We start from the raw sequence: 7399 nt of genomic DNA, 5'->3' as shown, positions 1-7399 counted from the left end.
TGAATATGAGAACTAAAAAAAAAGATAGATACAGTGCCTTAAAGTATTCATACCCCTTGAAAACCAAAAACGTAAATGTATTTTTTGGGGATTTTATGTGATAGACCAACACAAAGTGTCACATAATTGTGAAGTGGAAGGAAAATGATAAATGGTTTTCAAAATGTTTACAAATAAATATGTGAAAGTGTGGGGGAGGGGCATTTGTATGGTGCCCCCGGAGTCAATACTTTGTAGAACCTCCTTTCTCTGCAATTACAGCTGCAAGTCTTTTTGGGGGTGTCTCTACCAGCTTTGCACATCTAGAGAGGAACATTTCTGCCCATTCTTCTTCTTTGTAAAATATCTCAAGTTCTGTCAGATTGGATGGAGAGCGTCTGTGATCAGCAATTTTCAAGTCTTGCCACAGATTCTCAATGTGATTTAGGTCTGGACTGTGACTGGGCCATTCTAACACATGAATATGCTTTGATCTAAACCATTCCATTGTAGCTCTGGCTGTATGTTTTGGGTCGTTGTCCTGCTGGAAGGTGAACCTCCCCCCAGTCCCAAGTCTTTTGCAGACTCTAACAGGTTTCCTTCTAAGATTGTCCTGTATTTGGCTCCATCCATCTTCCCATCAACTCTGACCAGCTTCCCTGTCCCTGATTAAAAAAAAGCATCCCCACCACATGATGCTGCCGCCACCATGTTTCACGGTTGGGATGGTGTGTTCAGGGTGGTGTGCGGTGTTAGTTTTCCCCCACACATAGCATTTTGCTTTTAGGCCAAAAAGTTTTTGGTGTCATGTGACCAGAGCACCTTCTTCCACATGTTTGCTGTGTCCCCTCCCCCACATGGCTTCTCACAAACTGCAAACAGGACTTCTTATGTCTTTCTTTCTCCAATTTCTTTCTTCTTGTCACTCTTCCATAAAGGGCAGATTTGTGGAGAGACGACTAATAGTTGTCCTGTGGACAGATTCTCCCCCCTGAGCTGTGGATCTCTGCAGCTCCTCCAGAGTTACCATGGGCCTCTTGGCTGCTTCTCTGATGAATGCTCTCCTTGCCCGGCCCTGTGCCTCCGTAAAAAAGGGGAAAATCTCTTTGAATCCGGGCCACAGAATATAACTGAGTACTGACATTTGTAGGTAAAGTTGATCCAGGGTAAATCCGATTGCCTCTCGGGGGATCAGGAAGGAATTTTTTCCCCTGCTGTAGCAAATTGGATCTCATGCTCTGCTGGGGTTTTCTGCCTTCCTCTGGATCAAGTGTGGGTGTAGGATTGTGTATATGGGATTGTATGATATTTTTTATTTTACTGTATTTAAATTTTTTTAGTTTTTATTTTTTATGGTTGAACTGGATGGACTTGTGTCTTTTTTCAACCTGACTAACTATGTAACTATGTGTATATGGGATTCTATGATTTTTATTTCCCCCTCTCTATTGGTTAAACTAGATGGACTTGTGTCTTTTTTTTACCCAGACTGCTATGTAACAATGTGAAGAGACAGGCCTTCTATTGCAGAACAGACACTAAAAGTAGGGCAGAGTGCGAGATTTTTACTAGTGTGACAAATAACGATTGGCCATGCGTCCTCCTGTGGAATGCGATGTGTGCGTCACAAATAGGAAATCCCCCTCTTCTATGCCCATAAATTATATGCAATCTTTTCACTTCTGTCCGGTCACAATTTACTTAGAATAGTGCATAGGACAGTCACATGAATGCACCAAGCAGCAGGGGGCGCAGGACTCCTTAAAGGGGAGGTTCACCCTAAAAACCACTTTCCCTTATTACACTGCCCCCCCACATTACAATAAGATTAGGCCTGTTATGTTTATTTTTTATGCTGTACATACCTTGGTACAGCTATTCACCCGTGGCTTCGGGGTTGCGAGTACCACAGGAGTGGGCGTTCCTCACATGCTGGTGATTGACGTTTTGACAAAAAAATAGCTCCCCCCCATCGCGTATGCTGCGTCACGACTGGCGAAAGGAGCCGAACGGCGAGTCGGCGCTATACTGCGCATCGCCGTTCGGCTCCTTTCGCCAATCGTGACGCGGCTTACGCGACGGGGGGAGCTGTTTTTTTGTCAAAACGTCAATCACCAGCATGTGAGGAACGCCCACTCCCGCGGGACTCGCAACCCCCGAAGCCACGGGTGAATAGCTGTACGAAGGTATGTACCGCACTGGGGGGGCAGTGTAATAAGGTAAAGTGTTTTTTTTTTACGGTGAACCTCCCCTTTAAAAAAACATGAACGCTGCAACGTAATTGATCGTTTGTTGCAACTTTTTTGGTGACCGTTTTGCATATAATTTTTCTGATGCGATTTCTCTCTCTGCGCCGCCAATAGTTTGTCAGGCTGTAACGGTATGGCCCGTGGGACCCAGAGGCTCTTGAAGGATGCGGGGTACTCCTGGTTCAGCTTCACCAATGACTCTTATGTCTAGGGTCATCCTATGTCCACTAGGGGCATAGGATGACTGAGAAATTATATCATGAATTACATGAGATGGGACAATAATGATAATTCATGTATTGCAGGATATCTTGAAATATTACAGGTGGTTAATTCTGAACCCAACAGGTCAATAATAGAGTGACTCATTCATGTGGGGACACAGACTGTTAAGGTGTTAATTAAGCCTGGCTCCTAAGATATTTCATTGTGTGGTGCTAATTAACACTGTATTGTGTGAAAGTTCTATTGATGATAATATGTGTTGTGAGTTAGCACACTCTGAGGCCTCGTACACACGGACGGACTGTCCGCTGAAAAAGGTCCGCCGGACCATTTTCAGCGGACATGTCCGCCCGGAGATTTCTGTCTGATGGTTGTACACATCATCAGACAGAAATGTGCGCGTACACGATACGCGGTGACGTGGCCGCGACGATTACGCGGCGATGTGCGCGGCCCTGGAAGGTCAATGCTTCCACGCATGCATCGAATCACTTCGACGCATGCGAGGGATGGCTGCCGAGCGGACATGTCCGGTGAGTCTGTAGAGATGACCGAACATGTCCGATGGACAGGCTTCCAGCGGACATGTTTCTTAGCATGCTAGGAAATTTTTGTCCGCTGGAAAACGGTCGGCTGGACAAATGTCCGCTGGAAACCTGTCCGGTCGGCCGTACACACGACCGAACATGTCTGCTGAAACTGGTCCGCGGACAAGTTTCTGCGGACATGTTTGGTCGTGTGTAGGGCCAACCGGACCGGATTCCCAGCCTAGCGGACAGGTTTCCAGCGGACAAATGTTTCTTAGCATGCTAAGAAACATGTCCGCTGGAACCATGTCCGTCGGACATGTCCGAAGGTCAGTACGATTCATCGGACATGTTCAGACCAAATGATCCCAGCGGACAGGTTCTACTGATGCTGTCGTCTGCTGGGGGGTCTATTGTCACTAGGGGCAGTGGCGGCCCGTCCATATGCAACGCAGGGGCGCTGCGCCCTAATCCATGCGGCCAGCCCCTAATCTACATGCTGGGTGCCGGACACATGGATTCCAATGTTTTTTTTTTTTTTTTGTAGAAGCGCATGATTAGAGCCAGAGGCTCCAATTGGCTTAAAAAAAGGGTGGGCTCGGGGCGCAGAGCACTGCGCCATGAGCCCACCCAGTTGTGTGACAATAGTGATTTTCGCTATTGGCTATTGTCTTCCTGATTCTCCTCCCAGCCAATCAGGAAGCAGGTCCTGAGACCCGATTGGCCGAGAGGAGAAGTGATCTATGGGGGGGATCCATTGTTGCTGGGGAGGTCTATTGTTGATAGTGGGGGATCTATTGTTGCTGGGGAAGGTCTTTTGTTGATGGTGGGGGATCTATTGTTGCTGGGGAGGCCTATTGTTGATGGTGGGGGATCTATTGTTGCTGGGGAAGGTCTATTATTGATGGTGGGGGATCTATTGTTGCTGGGGAGGTCTATTGTTGATGGTGGAGGATCTTTTGTTGCTAGGGGGGTCTGTTTATGTTGTAGGGTCATTTGTTGCTTGGAGGGATTTCCTGTTAAGGGTGAATCTATTGTTGCTGGTGGGGGTTCCATTGCTACTGAGGGGTTCATTTTGATGCAGGGGGTCTATTGTTGCTAGGGGAGGGTCTTTTGTTGATGGTGGGGGATCTATTGTTGCTGGGGAGGCCTATTGTTGATGGTGGGGGATCTATTGTTGCTGGGGAAGGTCTATTATTGATGGTGGGGGATCTATTGTTGCTGGGGAGGTCTATTGTTGATGGTGGAGGATCTTTTGTTGCTAGGGGGGTCTGTTTATGTTGTAGGGTCATTTGTTGCTTGGAGGGATTTCCTGTTAAGGGTGAATCTATTGTTGCTGGTGGGGGTTCCATTGCTACTGAGGGGTTCATTTTGGTGCAGGGGGTCTATTGTTGCTAGGGGAGGTTCTTTTTTGGGCTGCGGTGGATTTACTGTTGCTGGGAGGTCAATTGTTGCTGGTGGGGGATCTGTTGTTGCTGGAAGAACTTATGTTGATGATGGGTGATCTATTGTTGCTGGGAGAGCTCTATTGTTGATGGTGGGGCATCTATTGTTGCTGGGGGAAGTCTATTGTTGATGGTGAGAAATCTATTGTTGCTAAGGGAGGTCTTTGTTGATGGTGGGGGGGGGGGTCTATTGATGCTGGGGGAGGTCTTATGTTGTTGTAGGGCCATGTGTTGCTTGGAGGAATTTACTGTTGAGGATGAATCTACTGCTGTTGGTGGAGGGTCCATTGCTGCTGAGGGAGTCTATTTGTTGCTGGGGGGGGTCTATTGTTGCTGGGGAGGGTCTATTGTTGCTGGGGAGGTCTATTGTTGCTGGGGAGGTCTATTGTTGCTGGGGGGGTCTATTGTTGCTGGGGGAGGTCTATTATTGATGGTGGAGGATCTATTGTTGCTGGGGAGGTCTATTGTTGATAGTGGAGGATCTTTTGTTGCTAGGGGGGTCTGTTTATGTTGTAGGGTCATTTGTTGCTTGGAGGGATTTCCTGTTAAAGGTGAATCTATTGTTGCATCAAAAACGCACTGGAAAGACATAAAAAATGCATCCAGAACGCATCCGGACTGCGTTTCTATGGTGTGAACTGGCCTTGAAATGCGGCTTTCAAATCGCGCAAACTTCGCTTGCAATCGCACAATTTCAAAACCCCATGTCAGCGCGACTTCAGGTGCGGCTTGGCTGACATCTGTGCGACTTCATGCACCGATGTCTATGCAAGCCGCACCTAAAATCGCCCAGAAAAATACAGCGACTGCTTTTTTTTAAATAGGCGTGACGCTGCCAAAGTCGTCTTCACATCGATTCGAACAGTTCCATTGCCGATAATAGGGTGCGACTTGTCATGCGATTTTCGATCTGCCAAATGACAAGTCGCACCGGTGTGAACGGAGGGGCTTAGGCAGCTCACTAAAAAAAAAAACGCATCCGAACCGACGCACCAAAACCCAGACATGTCACCAAATGTTTGCTGCACTGCGATGCCGGATGTCTTAGTGTGTTCAAAGGTCACCTTTACCAAAGAACGGCAGATAAGGGGCGTCTGTAGATAAGAACAATTAGGTGGATTCAGAAAGACTTAGGCTGGCTTATCCGTAGATACGCCAGCCTAAGTCTGAATCCGCGCCGACGCAAATTTAAGCGTATTCTGGTAACCAGATACGCTTAAATTAGGCTCAGATACGAGCGGCGTAAGTGTCTTACACCCTCGTATCCTAAAGTGTACTTTTTAGGCTGACCGCTAGGTGGTGCTTCCATTGCGGTCGGCCTAGAATATGTAAATGAGTAGATACGCCGATTCACGAACGTACGCTTGCCCGACGCAGTAAAGATACGCCGTTTACGTAAGGCGTTTTCCAGCGTAAAGTTATTCCATCAAATAGCTGGAATAGTAATGTTAAGTATGGCCGTCGTTCCCGCGTCGAAATTTGAAAATTTTTACGTCGTTTGCGTAAGTCGTCCGTGAATAGGGATTTACGTCATTTACGTCCACGTCGAAAACCAATAGGACCGTGCGGCGTACTTTGCCGCAATGCACACTGGGATATGTACACGGACGGCGCATGCGCCGTTCGTAAAATACGTCAATCACGTCAGGTCACCCTCCATTACCATAAAACACGCCCCCTCAGCCGAATTTGAATTAGGCGCCCTTACGCCTGCCCGAATTACGATACGCCGCCGTAACTTAGCAGGCAAGTACTTTGTGAAACATGTACTTGCCTCGCTAACTTACGGCGGCGTAGTGTAAACACAATACACTACGCCGCCGCAAAGTTAGGGCGGTCTTTGCGAATCTAGCTAAGAGTCTGCAGCTCTGACTAAAGCTAAATAATGACCTTGCTATAGGTGACGGTCATTTATGTACCTCCTGAAGCCTTACTGAAAAACTCCCAGAGATTGCATCTCCCTATTCTGCCTTGTTGCTAGGGCGTTGCTAGGAAACTCCCAGCTCTTACTGGTCGCCTCCACCATCGCAGCAGCGAGCGCGTTCTCCGGTTCAATCCCCCTCCACATTTACTTTCTCTCTCCTGACACAGTGGCTCTGAGCTCAGCATTTGACAGCTCACGCCTGTGATGGTGGGGGGTGAGCAGTAAGAGCTGGGAGGGTCTTAGCAACGCCCTAGCAACAAGGCGGGACGGGATGATCCCATATCTGGGAGGCTTCCAGGAGGCGCATAAATGGACCTACACCTATAGCAAGGATATTATTTAACCACTTGCCGCCCGCCATATAGCAAAATGACGGCGGCAAAGTGGTTGCGTTACCCTGTCCGGACATGATCAGGATAACAAGCCGCTGCGTGCCCCCGGGGGGCGCACACCGCAGCGTTTGTTGTTGCGGCGTGTGACTCTGACACACGCCGACACAAAACGCGGTAAAATCGCGGTAAAATGCAGTGTTTTACCGCAATTTTAACGCTCCGTTTTTACCGCGTTTTTACAGCGGTTTTTAATTCATTTCAATGGAGGGGGCATGGGGAGCGTTTTATGGGCGTTTTAATAGCGCTATTTTTACCGCGAAAACGTGGGAAAAACGCACCAGTGTGAAAGGGCCCTAACTGACAGACGTGAGTAGAGGAGAGCTGATCGGCTGCTCTCCTGACAGGGGGGGTCTGTGCTGATGGTTTATCAGCACAGCCCCCCCCCCCATGGATGCCCACCCAGGACCACCAGGTATGGCATCCTTGGTAGCCAAGGATGCCAATGTGTGCCCACACATGATGCCAATCAGTGCCTGCCAGTGCCTCCTAAACAGTGATGCCCTTCAGTGGCACTCATCAGTGTCCATCCATGCCCATCAGTGCCCACCTATCAGTGCCACCCATAAGTACCCGTCAGTGCAGCCTTTCAGTGCCCATCAGTGTGGCCTATCGGCGCTCATCAGTGTCGACTATCAGTGCCACCTATGAGTCCACATCT

This window comes from Rana temporaria, chromosome 6 (assembly GCF_905171775.1).
Source record: "Rana temporaria chromosome 6, aRanTem1.1, whole genome shotgun sequence".
Lineage (NCBI taxonomy): Eukaryota > Metazoa > Chordata > Amphibia > Anura > Ranidae > Rana > Rana temporaria.
This window is presented reverse-complemented; position numbering follows the sequence as displayed.